The sequence below is a fragment of the Bactrocera tryoni genome, chromosome 1 (genome assembly GCF_016617805.1).
Source record: "Bactrocera tryoni isolate S06 chromosome 1, CSIRO_BtryS06_freeze2, whole genome shotgun sequence".
NCBI lineage: Eukaryota > Metazoa > Arthropoda > Insecta > Diptera > Tephritidae > Bactrocera > Bactrocera tryoni.
The window spans coordinates 32,718,039-32,735,006 of record NC_052499.1 but is presented as its reverse complement, the minus strand read 5'-3'; the positions used below and the strand labels follow the sequence as shown (position 1 = coordinate 32,735,006).

At 32.6% G+C, this 16,968-nt stretch overlaps 1 long non-coding RNA gene across 1 annotated transcript; it reads left to right on the top strand.

Annotated features, from left to right (window-relative positions):
• The first annotated feature begins 1,117 nt into the window (after positions 1-1,117).
• LOC120766710 lies at positions 1,118-15,406 on the top strand. The gene is made up of 3 exons (XR_005704615.1): positions 1,118-1,408; positions 2,418-2,716; positions 15,242-15,406. It is a non-coding gene; the product is annotated as an uncharacterized LOC120766710 (long non-coding RNA).
• The last annotated feature ends 1,562 nt before the right edge of the window (positions 15,407-16,968 follow it).

The following is a 16,968-nucleotide window of genomic DNA, read 5'->3' as shown; positions in this document are numbered from 1 at the left end:
CGTTATTTTACAAATAAAAGCATAAGATAGCTCTATTATATCATTTGTTATGTCGCTGCCTTCTTACAAATGTTCATGTAGAAGGATTCACGACACCATTTACAGTTGACTGTCGTGCTGCCATGTCGTGTCGCGCTCATTGTGTTCAGCACTTAATAATATTCATTCTCTGGTCCAACTAACTTTTGGATTTTCAATACACATTAACATTTTCTGTTCTCTATCAACGCTATGTCACACAATGTTAATAATATGTTCTGTTAATATGTTCCATAAAAGCTGGTGTGAATTCATGCGGGAAGCAGCAAGGCAACAAAGCTTTTTATAGCATGCACAATTATAAGGCATTTATGGTCAAAGTTGCCAACTTTTAAATTTTAAGTAGCAGAAACAACATTTTTGACAAAATTGGTACTAAATTTTCTTTTCTGCAATCTAAAAATTTCTTTCATAACAGTTTGTATTTAACAAAAGTTTAATCTTTAGGTATACTAACTACATCGAGAATGCTAAATATTAGTCTTTATTTTGTTAATATATTGTTAAATACCTATTACTGATTTACCACTATAATATTACAAAATTTATTCACTTATAACGATATTGTTATTAATATTTATATATCTTAAGTTAGTTTCAAATGCATATACTGAAAGAAGAGCAACTCATTTTGAATTTTACTTGTTGCACTGAACACGTTTTAAACTTCTGCATTACAGCTTAGTAACGAGAAAAACCTTATGGTAAAACTTTACAAGTTTTCAGAAGGATTCACTCCAGCTGAGTCCTTGCTGACTTTAACCTAAATCCAGTATTTTTAAGTAGATTCAGTATAATACCATTGAATTGATGAATGTTTCTGCACGCACGTTTAACACCCGCCTAATTTTCAGAATATGTAACAAATTCTTTCGTCAAGGGCAGAATATCACCTTTCAATTGGATAAATTATTTCAATAAAGGTGGTAGTTTTTAGTCTTCATAAAATACAGTTGGCATTGAAATAAAAAAAACACTAAACCTTTCACTTAAAGCAATATGTTGGCAACTATGCTTATGGTACGTGAGTTGTGCGTTTCTATAGTTCTCTTCAGTTAGTTTGTGTTTGAATTGCAGAGTGAATGTTAGTTTAGTATGAGCATATTTTTCTGTGAGTCGGTTGTCGGTAACTGGTGGTAATTATCCAGCCAAAAACGATAACTAAAAGGAAGGTCACATATGATTGTGATTTATAAATACTTTACTACCACCCAATTGCAGTAACGGTGCGCATGGCCGTCTAATGTTTGTGGAAATTACTGTGCAGAAAGGATATTTTATATTTCGCGTTGTAGGACGTAAAAATTCAATATTCGCGATGTCTCTGCTTTTATTTTTCCCTAACTACAGGATTTCACTTGCTTTAATGGTACACCCTGTTATTCAAATATAAAGATGCAATTTAATCAATGAAAAAGCTCAGTGAAATTATTAAAAAGGTTTAAGTTACTAAATATTTTCAAGTTCAAAGCCAAGGTCGGCTCAAAGTATGCCCCGATATAAGAAAATGATTTTAGAAGACACGACTATGTTTGTATACATCATATTCCGAAATAGCCTGCATGGAAATACTTCGGGATTGTGATTAAGTTGTGCAATAAAATATATTCAAATTCGTGTATATGTACATATGTACGTACGTGCATACATATTTATATGACAGCCTCCCATATTATAAACCGATGGCTGCAACCATGCGCATGGCTGCGCGACAATGCAGAAATATCACTTCTGAAAGGATAATATTAATTCTACGACTATTTTCTTTTTCGCTGACTTAAAAAATCTTTCGCTTTGTCCACTTCATCACTCAACTCATGCTATTAAAATGAAACTTAATCAGTGAACAAATCCAGTGAAATTCTGGAAAACAAGTCAGTGAATGTTTTCAAATTCATAGTCAAAGTCGGTTTAAGCGAAAATGATTTTTGAAAACTCTACCTTGTGTATTGCATATGCCAAAAATGAGTGTAGTAAAAACCTTCAAAAGTGAGTGAGGGCATCAATTTGTAATTTTAAGTAAAATATACAAAATGTTTAAGTCATAAAGCAAACAATTTGACAAATGATTTATTTGAGAATGAGTTATTGTATGCCTAGTAAGAATATGTATATATGTGTGCATATATACATATGTATGCCATACATACATATACCAGCACTTACACATGCACATATACATGTATGTTTGCATATTGTCGCGAATTCAAGAATTTATGCAAGATTAGCAAAAAAATAGAGAGAAAATTTATTGTGTGTTTGTGCGGTAAATTTAAAGTGCTTCCTTTTTAATAATTTCTGCGTTGCTATAAAAAAACGAGGAAAATATAGTGTAGAACTATTAAGCCAAGGGATTCATACATGTATTTTACAAACAGGGCGCGGGAAACAAATTAAAGGTATTGCGCTAATAAATGTTCATCTATAATATGAATAACTACACATGAGTAACATACAATGCCAAATTTTCTGTCAAGTACATATTCGAAAGTACGTGTTACGTAATGATACATTGCATCGCTGCATCGTGGAGTTAGTCTACTCTCAATCATATTTCGTGAGTGTTAGCTTATTTGATGCAGTCATAAAAATAATCTTTACATTCAAATTAACTTTGAATAAAAAATATATTTAAATAAAAGGGGCATACTCTTTTTTCTTAAGAACAAATACATATGTAAGTATATTTAGTATTATATTATACAAATATATTTGTTTGAAATTGTTTACATATTCTTGACAAGCTTAAGGTGTACACCTAGTCTTAAAATGATGATTTGATAAATTTTTTGCACTTTAGTACGTAGACATATCTTTTCTTTTAAGGCGTGTTTGATCGCAGAAATGTACCATAGCATTAGCTAAGAGTTTGTGGTGATCTCGGAGTTCTGATATATATTTAATTCTGCTATCTTCTACTTCTTTCTTTACCATAGGAATACCAAGATCTTTATGGATATTTTCATTACACATGTACCATGGTGAACACGTGATTGTTGTAAGCATTTTCGGTTGGAACCTTTGTAATATGTCAATATTTGTTGCATAGGTCGTACCCCTGTCATACATCCAAATCGGCTTTATGACCGCATTATTCAAACGCACTTTGTTGTTTAGGCTAAGTTTAGAGTTTTTTTTATTTAAAAACCAATTTAAATTTGAAGCTCTAATCTTCATACATGTTTTACTGGAGTTGTGTTCTCTCCACGTGAGCCTTCTATCTAGGTGAATACCAAGATATGTATGTTTCTTCGTTCGCTTGGAGTACTAAAATATTGTTTATTTTTACTGCCGGGCATAATAAATATATATGTATAATGCATATTTCCATAGTCTATGCCTTCAATAATACTATACTAAATTTTTAAATAAATATTTAAAATATTTTTGAGTTATAGACTTTTAAAGTATAGCCGCTTAGTTCAATTCTTTATCAGTTTATCTTTATATTTTCTGCAGAGATTACTCGGAGAGAAATTATGCGACTATTTTGATCTGATCAAAAATCGATTTTGTTTTGGGTTTTATTCACGGTGCAAGAATCTTTTCTCAGAATCTTTGTAGCAATGCGGGACTTGTTTTAGTGTCGGCGAAGACCGCGTGTAATTCGAATAATACATGTCTCTTTTTTTCTTTTTTTTTAACAAATATTCCAAAATTTTATTTAGATATGCCACTAAATTTTTAAAACAGTAGATAAAATAGCTTTTGTAATTAGCACGAATCTGCTGCACACCAAATCAAATTCTTTCTGAATATACTAACATAATAAGAGCAAAAAAAAAAATGAAAACCCTTCACAAATAAAAAGGATTCCATATAAAACTTGATTTTGATTCGTCAGTTTGTATGACAGTTATAGGCAATAGTAGTCGAATATTTATATTTTCGGATATTATAGCTCTGCCTTAGATAATGTTTTATGTGAAATTGTGGGAATATACTAGCACAGCACGGTACGCTGATCATTTAAACTTAATATACTGCCGAAGAGCAACAAAAAAACTTTTTGGAATCTACAAGAAAATTGTGATTAAACTGAGAGTTTGTCTTTCTTCTTGCATTTCAATTTAGATAAATGGTTAAATACATTTTCGTAAATATAAAATATTAAATAAAAGTCACGAAAATATTGAATAATAATGTATCATAAATATAACTAAATTAAAATAGAGTAAATATAATATGAATAAATCTTTGGATATACGGGTATGTAAATTTTGATATATGTACACATACGCGTATATATTCGTTAATTATGTATTGAGACATATTTGTGTGTGGAACGCCGAACGCCAGATATATACAAATGTATGTATAGGGGTTTCACATAGTATCATAGAGTTATAAGTTATAACAATCCGAAAACATAGCGTTCAGAATTGAATTTGCGTGAACTTATTTTAGTATGCAATGCAACAACAAATTTTATGATTTTACAATGCTTTATGACACGTTGTGTGTACCCCAATAGTATTATGGGGCTATCTGTACAGTATTGAGCAAAAAGTTACACACTATTGTTGCTAAGTTATATAGAAGCAATTAATGCAGTACAACAACTAATAAATCAGAGAAAATACCAGTTAGACATTTTTTTTATATAAAGACATCTTCAGCATCTTTCATATTTTTTTAATTAGGTACTATATCTGCCAAAAGATTTTAAGAGATAATCCAACAAAATTTTTTATGCTCTTGAACATATTGCTACAGAATACTTTATTTAACTGTTGTTTGTATCACCTAAAACCAATCGAAATATATATGGAGTTATATACAATATACATATGTACTTATATAAATGATCAGGATGACGAGTCAAATTGAGATCTAACTGCCTGTCTATCTGTTCGTCCGTGTAAACTGTAACTTAAGAAAAGATTAAGATATCTTGATGATCTATCAGTGTATAAAACAATTTCAAACTCCATATGATTTTTTCACGTTCTAGTGTACATACCAAGATCCAATGAATGTATCGGAATATAACTTTGCACAATATACCCTACGTAATGATTGCCGTCTTTCCACCTGGCTTTAAACTGTTCATTTTTGTCAAAATGTATGATACTTTAATAAAATTAAATGGACGAATTTTCTTAAAAATTATGTTGTTTAGCGCTGAGTTAGAGTGGAACTAGTCTAGACCTTGGTCTAAAACAACCTAAGATATTGAATTCAGATCTTCTAGTAAACGTTTCCCACATAAACTCAATATAAAAAAATTATATCATATATATAGAGTATATAAGTATGTATGTACACTAGGCTTTTTATACTCTCGCAACAAAGTTGCTAAGGAGAGTATTATAGTTTTGTTCACATAACGGTTGTTTGCAAGTCCTAAAACTAAAAGAGTCAGATATAGGGTTATATATATCAAACTGATCAGGGTGACGAGTAGAGTTGAAATCCGGATGTCTGTCTGTCCGTCCGTCCGTCCGTGCAAGCTGTAACTTGAGTAAAAATTGAGATATCATGATGAAACTTGGTACACGTATTTCTTGGCTCCATAAGAAGGTTAAGTTCGAAGATGGGCAAAATCGGCGAAAACCGAAAACCTATAAAGTGTCATAACTAAGCCATAAATAAAGATATTAAAGTGAAATTTGGCACAAAGGATCGCATTAGGAAGGAGCATATTTGGAAGTAATTTTTTGGAAAAGCGGGCGTGGCCCCGCCCCTACTAAGTTTTTTGTACATATCTTGGAAACTACTATAGCTGCATATGTCAACCAAACTCTATGTATAGAGTCGTTTCCTTCAGCCATTCAAAAATGTGCAAAAATGTTCAAAAATGGAAGAAATCGGATAATAACCACGCCCACCTTCCATACAAAGGTTATGTTGAAAATCACTAAAAGTGCGTTAACCGACTAACAAAAAACGTCAGAAACACTAAATTTTACGAAAGAAGTGGCAGAAGGAAGCTGCACCCAGGTTTTTTTAAAAATTCAAAATGGGCGTGGCGTCGCCTACTTATGGACCAAAAATCAGGAACTACTCCACCGATTTCAATGAAATTCGGTATATAATAATTTCTTAACACCCTGATGATATGTACGAAATATGGGTGAAATCGATTCACAACCACGCCTTCTTCCAATATAACGCTATTTTGAATTCCATCTGATGCCTTCTCTGTATAATATGTATATACAATAGGAAATGAAAATAAATTCATTACTCAAAGTACACGAATTGATCTAATCTAATTAATTTTACAGCAAAATAAAAAAAATATGTAAATGACGGATAATGAAATCTCGATTATCACTTTATCATGCGAGTATAAAATGTTCGGTGACACCCGAACTTAGCCCTTCCTTACTTGTTTTTAGTAAAAAAATTATATCATATATATAGAGTATATATGTACACTAGGCTTTTTTATACCCTGAACAGGGTATATTAAGTTTGTCACGATGTTTGTAACACCCAGAAAGAAGCGTCGGAGACCCTATAAAGTATATACATATAAAAATGATCAGTATGTTGAGTTGAGTCGATTTAACCATGTTCCTCTGTCTGTCTATCCGTCCGTCCGTCTGTATATATACGAACTAGTCCTTCAGTTTTTAAGATATCCTTTTGAAATTTTGCAAACGTCATTTTCTTTTCAAGAAGCTGCTCATTTGTCGGAACGGCCGATATCGGACCACTATAACATATAGCTGCCATATAAACAGAACGATCGGAATCAAGTTCTTGTATGGAAAACTTTCACATTTGACAATGTATCTTCACCAAATTTGGTATAGATTATTTTCTAAGACAAAAATGTAATCTCCGAAGTAATTGTTCAGATCGGTTAACTATAGCATATAGCTGCCATACAAACTGAACGATCGGAATCAAGTTCTTGTATGGAAAACTTTCACATTTCACTATGTATCTTCACCAAATTTGGGATAGATTATTTTCTAAGGCAACAATGTAATCTCCGAAAAAATTTTTCAGATCGGATTACTATAGCATATAGCTTCCATACAAACTGAACACATAGTTACTAAAAGAAATGCACCTGTGAAGGGTATATTAGCTTTGGGGCAGCCGAAGTTAAAGTTTTTTCTTGTTTTAACTATTAATTTTTTTCAATCCCGTCATCCCGTATTTCCTTGGAAATACCCTAAAAAAATTCCCTGAAAATTTTACCCCTTAATATTAACATTCATTCGGCTTTTTAAGTAAGGCTGTATAGAATTTTCATAGATTTTTTATTACATACCATCTATGAAAATTCCATAAAGCCTTACTTAAAAAGGCGAATACGAGGGCTGCTATATATATTTCTGGCCTAATAAGGAAAATAGGAATATTTATCAACGAAAATGGTTTTTGCACTCTTGTCGTGATAATCCACGTCAAAAGTTGTGAAAAATGATCGCACAAAAATGTTCACGAGATAATTCCATTTTTTGGCCGAGATGAATTTTTTAATTCCCTGTAAATAAAACAATTCACGATTAAATGACATAACGTTCTGAGTGATGTTATGCTAAAAGATGTCAAACTTTCCAATGGAAATGTCAGATTGCACCTGGCAACACTTAGTGTTGCCTAGGCCAGAAATATATATAGCAGCCTCCGTATCTCGAGAAGTATTATTGATAGCGATTTTGCGTTCGGATCTTTTTTATAGCAAATAATATTTCCTACAAGTTTATAATGAACATTTTTTTTGTAGCTCTTGTCATTTGCGTGATATATACAAAAAAATGCGAATTTCGTAGAAAAATCAGGTTTAGAGCCCCGTACTACCTCGCCGGGGTGAGTTACGACTTTGTTGCAATGAGCACTTTTGTAGAGTGTACAATTCTGAAGAATATGCGTCTAATTCAATGCGATGCCATACATGCCTCTGAGCTATAGAAATTTAAAGATAAAAAATCACGATTGTCGTGTATTTTCAATGGAAAATTTTTACATGCCTTGGTCCAGTCCTTAATGTTAATATTAAGGGGCCAAATTTTCAGGGATTTTTTTATGGTATTTCACCCTAATATGCAAATATACATGTATATATATATACACATATTTCTCATCTGAAGATAATTTTAACTGACTCGACCTAAAATTAATTAGCTTACCTTATGAACAAAAATTTATTAACTTTAAATTTAAATTCAACCAAAACTGTTCAAGCCTACAAATACGGGAAATGTGGAATTCAGTAACTATTGTTCACTTTTGAACGATATATCGAAAATTAATGAAAGCCAAGGAACATTTTCATAGTTTATGTATATATATAATTGCTTGGATTTCGATCGTCTGGTTGACATATTACACATGAAGGTATTCCCCTGGATTGATTCCTGCAAGTTGCAAGTGTATAAAATGTTCGGTTGCACCTGAACTTAGCCCTTCCTTACTTGTTATCTGTGTATATGCGTATCGTACCAGACACAAAAACACTGATTTGAATCAGTCCAGCTTTGATAATTAGGAGAATCTGAAATATTATGTGATGTTAGTTATTGTTATTATAAGCAGCTATTAAAAATTAGGAGCGCATTTTCATGTCATAAGTGTGTATTAATTTCTCTCTGTTGTAATGTAAGCTAAAATGTGTTCCTAAAAACTGTTTGACTATTACAATGTTATTTAAATAAAGTTCATATGAGTGCATATCAATAAATCTATAGAAATAATTATTTTTGAGATTAAACTAATTTATCTACTTGTATATACAAACGTGTAAGTAAATGCAAATTTTAAGGTCAGCTGGTTTCTTGTTACTTTCATATTAGCGTTACCATATGTAGCTGTAAAAAATGAGTTCGCGTTGATAATAGTAGCAAGTAAAGACTAAATAACAAGTAAGGAAGAATTAAGTTTGGGTGTTACCGAAGATCGCGATTTGCGATAATCATTAATTCCAAAGTTCATTTTTAGACAAAATCGCGAATGGATAACAATCATATGTGATAAAAAGTTAACCAAAACGGCTAAATTTAATATATTTATATGATAAGGTAAACTCAACCAAAGGATTTGAAACCATCATATTAGGATCTAGCATAATCTATTTTATATTCTGGGCCAAGCCTCACTAATCAGGCTAGGAAAGGGCATGAACCAATTGCATCAACTTTTGGCATTACTTAAGTAAATATATTTTATATACATTTATATATTAAGACAAAAAAGCACCCGGAATTTGTAACTAAATTCTGCGGGTAAATGATAATTCAAAAGCCTTTAAAGACGGTCGAGAGATCGTTGAAGACATGCTTCGTTCTGGAGGACCTTCAACATCTTCAAATGATGAAAATATTAACAAGTAAGGAAGGGCTAGGTTCAGGTGTCACCGAACATTTTATACTCTCGCATGATAAAGTGATAATCGAGATTTCATTATCCGTCATTTACATATTTTATTCTTTGCTGTAAAATTAATTAGATTAGTAGTTCCTGAGATATGGAAATGTCTGAAGGAAACGACTCTGTAGAGTTTGGTTGACATAGCTATAGTAGTTTCCGAGATATGTACAAAAAACTTAGTAGGGGGCGGGACCACGCCCACTTTTCCAAAAAAATTACGTCCAAATATGCCCCTCCCTAATGCGATACTTTGTGCCAAATTTCACTTTAATCTCTTTATTTATGGCTTAGTTATGACACTTTATAGGTTTTCGGTTTTCGCCATTTTGTGGGCATGGCAGTAGGCCGATTTTGCCCATCTTCGAACTTAACCTTCTTATGGAGAAAAGAAATACGTGTACAAAGTTTCATCATGATATCTCAATTTTTACTCAAGTTACAGCTTGCACGGACGGACAGACAGACATCCGGATTTCAACTCTACTGGTCACCCTGATCACTTTGGTATATATAACCCTATATCTGACTCTTTTAGTTTTAGGACTTACAAACAACCGTTATGTGAACAAAACTATAATACTCTCCTTAGCAACTTTGTTGCGAGAGTATAGAGAGATGATAAGAGAGCTCGACATCTCTCTGGAATCCTTTCGAATGATTTTGGTGGATATTTTGGGTATGCAAAGAGTTCTTCCATTAATGGGGGTTACTTTGAAAGCGCGAATTTTTGTCACAATATACATACATACATATGTAGCTGCGCTAATTCGTTAACCGGTTTTCGGCATTAAATTATAGCATATACCATACAATACTTAAATTCGCTAAGACATCCTACATACGAATGTTTGAAATTCTTTTTTTTTTCATTGCTAATGTTTTTCATTTACATGTTATTATATACTTGTATGAACATATATATTACTGTTAAAACTAAAAACAACAAGTAAGGAAGGGCTAAGTTCGGGTGTCGCCGAACATTTTATACTCTCGCATGATGAAATGATAATCGAGATTTATTATCCGTCATTTACATATTTTTCAAATACCGTATTTGTGTAAAGTTTTATTCCGCTATCATCATTGGTTCCTAATGTATATACTCGTATTATACAGAGAAAGCATCAGATGGAATTCAAAATAGCGTTATATTGGAAGAAGGCGTGGTTGTGAACTGATTTCACCCATATTTCGTACATGTCATCAGGGTGTTACGAGAATATTATATACCGAATTTCATTGAAATCGGTCAAGTATTTCCTGAGATATGGTTTTTGGTCCATAAGTGGGCGACGCCACGCCCATTTTAAATTAAAAAAAAAAAATCCTGGGTGCAGCTTCTTTCTGCCATTTCTTCCGTAAAATTTAGTGTTTGTGACGATTTTGTTAGTCAGTTAACGCACTTTTAGTGATTTTCAACATAACCTTTGTATGGGAGGTGGGCGTGGTTATTATTCGATTTCTTCCATTTTTGAACTGTATATGGAAATGTCTGAAGCAAACGACTCTGTAGAGTTTGGTTGACATAACTATAGTAGTTTCTGAGATATGTACAAAAAACTTAGTAGGGGGCGGGGCCACGCCCACTTTTCCAAAAAATTACGTCCAAATATGCCCTTCCCTAATGCGATCCTTTGAGCCAAATTTCACTTTAATATCTTTATTTATGGCTTAGTTATGACACTTTATAGGTTTTCGGTTTTCGCCGATTTTGCCCATCTTCGAACTTAACCTTCTTATGGAGCCAAGAAATACGTGTACCAAGTTTCATCATGATATCTCAATTTTTACTCAAGTTGCAGCTGGCACGGACGGACGGACAGACGGACGGACGGACAGTCAGACATCCGGATTTCAACTCTACTCGTCACCCTGATCACTTTAGTATATATAACCCTATATCTAACTCTTTTAGTTTTAGCAACTTTGTTGCGAGATTATAAAAAATGTTCTGGAAACGGTAATATTCTTCTTTCCTTTGGCACCCGGTAAAAGTCTAGTCGATAGTAAATTTTCCAGGGCTTAAGCCACACTGACAAGGTCCAATTAGTTTGTTGACGGTGGGCATCGTCCGGTTGAGGAAAGGATTTTCTAGTTCCGTCGTCATCTTTAAACTCGTATTACGATAATATGTGCTAAAATTAACTTATATTTTCGTATGGAATTTTGATTTTACTGCAAAAAGTTATAAATTTAAATGAAAAACACGTGCAAAGAAGTAAAACCATGTAAAAATCTTGGAGGTGTACAAAAAAACCGAGTAAAAATTCGCGCAAAAAGAGATCAAGTGTAATTACAAATTAAATATCGGATTCCTGTCAATTCTTCATATATATTATAAAGTATAATAAAAATAGTCGTCACTGGGTCGCATACCGGTGTAACTAAAACATATTTTTAAAACCTACAGTAAACAAAATCGAATAATAAGTAAGTTGTATACGTGACCAAATACAGAAAATAGTTGCAACACATGATTGCAACACTAATTACATGACAGCGCAAAAAACTAATTAGTATCCGTAAAATATAGAGAAGAGAAATACTATGAAATCCATTAAAGTATACATATTTTCAGTGTATTTAATTAAAATTCATCGATAACAAACATAATAGTGTTGAGCAATTTTTTACTAAAAAATTTTCCATAGTAAAGTTTTTATAACTTCTTATAATACATATTTTTACATACATACATTTTTTAGATTTACATATGACATATTATCGTATTATGAAGTAAATGACAGAATATTTGACTAATCCCGCAAAAAGTAATTTATTTTTGTTATGCAAATGATGTGTTCTGTACTTTCTGACTTTAAATTAGTAACGTAACCAGATGCGTTTATTTGTTAGAATTATTTAAGTATGTGTGATTACCTTACCAAATATGGTGCCGTATTTAAACAGAAATAACAACATAAATATGATACCATATAAAACTAACCGAAAGTTTGAAATTCTTATTTCTATATAACCATGACTTACAAAATATTTAGCATAAAAGTATAATTGAATAAACCATCTGTTTTTGTACTCCATGAAATTTATTTCTTAATTTTGTAATGAAGTATACAAAATAAAAACTTTTTCACCATTAATAATTTATTTAAGCTTTAAATGTATTATCTTAAATGAACATTACTAAATATAAAATGGTTCAATATTAATTGCTCACGAAAGTATTTTGCTTCTGGCTAGTAACGACATATAAATTTATTTAGAAATTATTTATTACTTTGTGTAGTAACCTTAGTTCTCGCAAACATCATCCAAACGTCTCGACATAGAATCTACCAATTTAAGGTATTTTTTTCCATTCCTATCGCAACATTTATGTGCACGAATTTTATCTTCCAGAGAATACTAAATTTTTCCGCTCTGGAAAGCAAATTCTCTTTGGGAATTAACAAATACATATGTTGATGTTTGTCCATTGTGCCATCTATGAACACAAGTTTTCCGACCCACTGAAAACATGCAAACCCACACGATGACGAAATCGGGGGCGAAGTTCGAGTGCACCCGAACATTTAATATTTTTTCCACGTACTCATTATACGTAGTATACGGGAGTTGGAGGAGTATCAATCCAATTTTATGTATTAAATATGGTCATATAACATACTAAAAAAATTTTCCCTGGGTTTCATTAAGGTACCTCAGATACAATAACCAATCATATGGAGCAAAGTCAGCCGAATGTTCGAAAATCCTGATAATAGTTATATGTGGGGCAGGTCAAGTTTTTGCCCTATTTTAGGCCCATATACTGATATGCGTAAAACATGTTCTGTAATTTTCATTGAGATAACTCAAATATTGAGTGATATATCCAACATAAAGTTACCTGGAAGTTCAAAAATTTGTATATGTATGGGGGCTCAGGGTAGTATTTACCCGATTAAACCCATTTTTGATACACAGATATATTATTGTCAGCACAGGTTTCTGTCTGAATACTAATTGTATATCTCACACATAGGCTGATATTTCGGCTAAAAGTCAACTATATGTAGATAACATATTCGGTACCTAGAGGCTTTAACAGTTTTGTTTTTTTTGATTTGGACAAGGAATTATTAGTGCAATGTTTTAGCCTGTTATATTAATTGCTTCTTGATTTGTGTACGGGAAAGTGAAAGAATCAAATGGATTTTAAAATTGTGCTACATGGAAAGTAGGAATGGTTGTGGTCTGTTTTCACTCATTTTCACACTGTGGCATAGGAATATGAGAAAAATGTCACTTAATACCTTTAGTCGAAATTGGTCGGTCGGGTTTCGAGATATGTGATTTCACCAAAAAGTTATCTGAGCGCCATTTACTTGGAAGTGGCCAGACTATTATTTTACAAATGGCTTAAGCAGCTCACAATTTCCGGTCTCCTCTGGGTAGCCACAGAACATCCGTTTGAAGGCTAGCTAAAGTGAGAAGGCGAACCATCCCTCCTCATGCCGCTGGGTTTGAGACGCGCCACGTAAAAAGCTCCCCCCTTTGAAAAGGAAACAACAGCCTTAGCCGAGAGACCTCCCTTTTGAAATGGCGGTTTTGTGTGAAATTTAAAGCCCGCCGTCAACAAACTGATTGGACCTTATCAGTGTGCCTTTAGGCCTGGAAAATCAACAGCTGACCAGATATTCAGCATGCGCAAAATCTTGGAAATTTCAAAGCTTCTTTTGACAGTACGAAAGGGAGCTGCCTTTACGCCTCTATGTCTCAATTTGGCATCTTCGCAAAACTAAAACGACATTGTAAACTGCCGTTGAGCAATACCAAAAGCTCCGTCAGGATTGGGAGGGATTTTTCCGAGCCGTTCGATGCAAAATGAGGTTTCAGATAAGGCAAGAAAGGTTCATAATAATGTAAATTGTTTTATTATTATTACATTTTATTAAACATTTTGCCTTTGAAGTATGCCACCTTATGACCAAAAATTTCCAAATCCAACGAAAACTGTTCAAGTCTCTAGGTATCAAATATATATATTTCAACCTCAGTACCTGTAGTTTACTTTTGACCGAAAATATCGTTCAATGTGATATACAAGTATATACAAGTATATTTCAAGGATAATATTTTATTGATTATAGTATGTCTGCATGTCAAAAATAGGTTAAATTGGGACAATACTTCCAATATATGTATGTACCAAATACAAATGACTTTATACCGCATACATCGGCCAATATGTGAGTTATCTCAATGAAAGTGAGAGAACGTGTTTTAGTCATAACAGTGTATCTTTGTGCCTAAAATGGATACAATTATGCGAAAACTTCACCTAGCCCCCATATAACAAACATATAACATCTGATGTAGGTGATTTTACTCCATTACTTACCTTAATGAATTTCAGGAAACATTTTAAAAGTATGTGACATGTTAGTATTGTAAGTATTGGAATAAATAGGTAAAATCTGGTTGATACCACTCCCAACTCCCATATACCACAGAAGTATGCCTAATAGTTTTAATTTTCCTAACAAACCTTAGTCGAATATGTCGGACTGTGTTTGAGTTATATACTTAAGGAATGACCAAGTTCGGGAGCAACCGATTATGTTATACTCTTGCATCTTACAAGGTATGTCCATGACTTTGATTCTTGCAAGATTATAAAATATTCGGTTGCTCCCGAAATTCGATCTTCCTTACTTGTTTTATTTAGAACTGAAATAAGCAGTGTTTTTGCGCGCAAGTATATTGCTACTGCCTCATCATAAGCCTGGGTAACCTGGGTAAAGTGTTGTCTTTGTGGTTTGTGGTTAATTTTTGGTGTTGATAAACTTAACATTTCCTTATTTTAACACCCTTAGCACCTTTATCTAACAAAATTAATTTCCCCACTTAATTTGCTTTTTATTTGCAGGAATTTAGTTATCGTGCGTAAATTCAACAACAAAAATATAATTTACCACAATGAATAGGACAGAGTGTGAAAATATGGCAGCATCACTGAGATGGTCAGATCCAGCGAATATAATATCGTTAGCTATACTTCTATTTATCATACTCTTAGTAATTTCCGGAAATTCTTTAGTTATAGCAGCAGTATTCTGTTCAAACAAATTACGTAGTGTTACGAATTACTTAATAGTTAATTTAGCCGTTGCAGACTTGTTGGTAGGGTTAACTGTTCTTCCGTTCTCGGCAATATGGGAAGTTTTTAAGGTGAGTACTAAATGCATGATATGTGACCTTCTTTTCTTCCCCAAATGCAATCGATGATATCATATTTTGGTAGCAACAACACGAAACACACAACTTAATATCAAAACCGCCATCGGAAAAATATTTATAATTCATCATAAAACAACCCATCCGAGTATTTATATGTATATATGCATTAAACATAACATACTTCCTAAGGATTTTACAAAATTGAAACCAAGGCGACATAAAGAATTATGCATGCACCTTGATATAGTGCGAATGTTGCCAAATATGATATAAGAAATATTAATGTATAAAGAGCTTTAAGGAGTCCATTGGGAATGAACGGGAACATTTGTACTCATATGTATGTTCCTACATACATATGAAATTTGATAAATTTTTTTTCTCTCGGTCCATTTTGACTGCAATGCTTTAGAAAATTTACTTTGTCCAAAAAATGAACAGTGTTTTTGCATTATCAATTGCATTCAGTAGCAGCATTGCTAAATAGTTTCACGGCTGTTCTCCGCGTTATCGAATCTCTATTTCGCATGTTGTGTCAAACTGAACAATATTTTCAATTTATTTCTTTATTAGACCTCTTGAACGCATCTTACTAAAATGGAAATAAATATAAATGGTTGGGATACATATTACCATAATTGGTCTATGTTGCCTATAGACAACAGTGAATTTGCAAAATATTGTGAACAGCTCTTAAGTTTTTTCATGATTGTTATATTTTTAATTAAGTCTCTCACTTTTTTATTTATACATATTGTTCACCTGGTTTTACAATGAAGCGTTTACTTTAATATTCTTAAACATTTTTTGTTGACACTTTTACGCAGAGTGATATTAACAATTTCACTCTGGAAAATGACTACTGACACGTTTTGAAAGAAGAAGAAATAATTGAAAATGAAGATATTGTACATGGAGTGGTGGAGAAAATGGATTTGAAAAGTTTGAAGTGGAGAAGTGCGTAAATACTGGAATGCGATATAAGTTGATAAAGCGAAGTGCGCGGCAACGAGGTGAAAGAACCAAACTATCATTTCAAAAAATTATTTACAGACGAAAACTCCAAGATTTGTTATTTATATGCAACACAAACTGATGGATCGGAGTATAATGTGACTGAAATTGAAATACATGTTTATATACTACTATATCTTGCAGTAATAAATATTCTAACACATAGGATGACATTATCATAAAAATTAAAACTGGTTACTGGTTACTGGTTAATATCAAAATATATATTTTTTATTAGGTGAACAAAGATTAAAATAGTATCTGGCAAAATTGGTCATAAATGCGGCTCCAAAATCTTCATTAGGACTATAGCAGCACTACCTGACATTGTTTACGATTTTACTTTATTATCAGACATTGTTTTAAGGGGCTATACCAGTGTGACATATTCCAAAAAAAAAA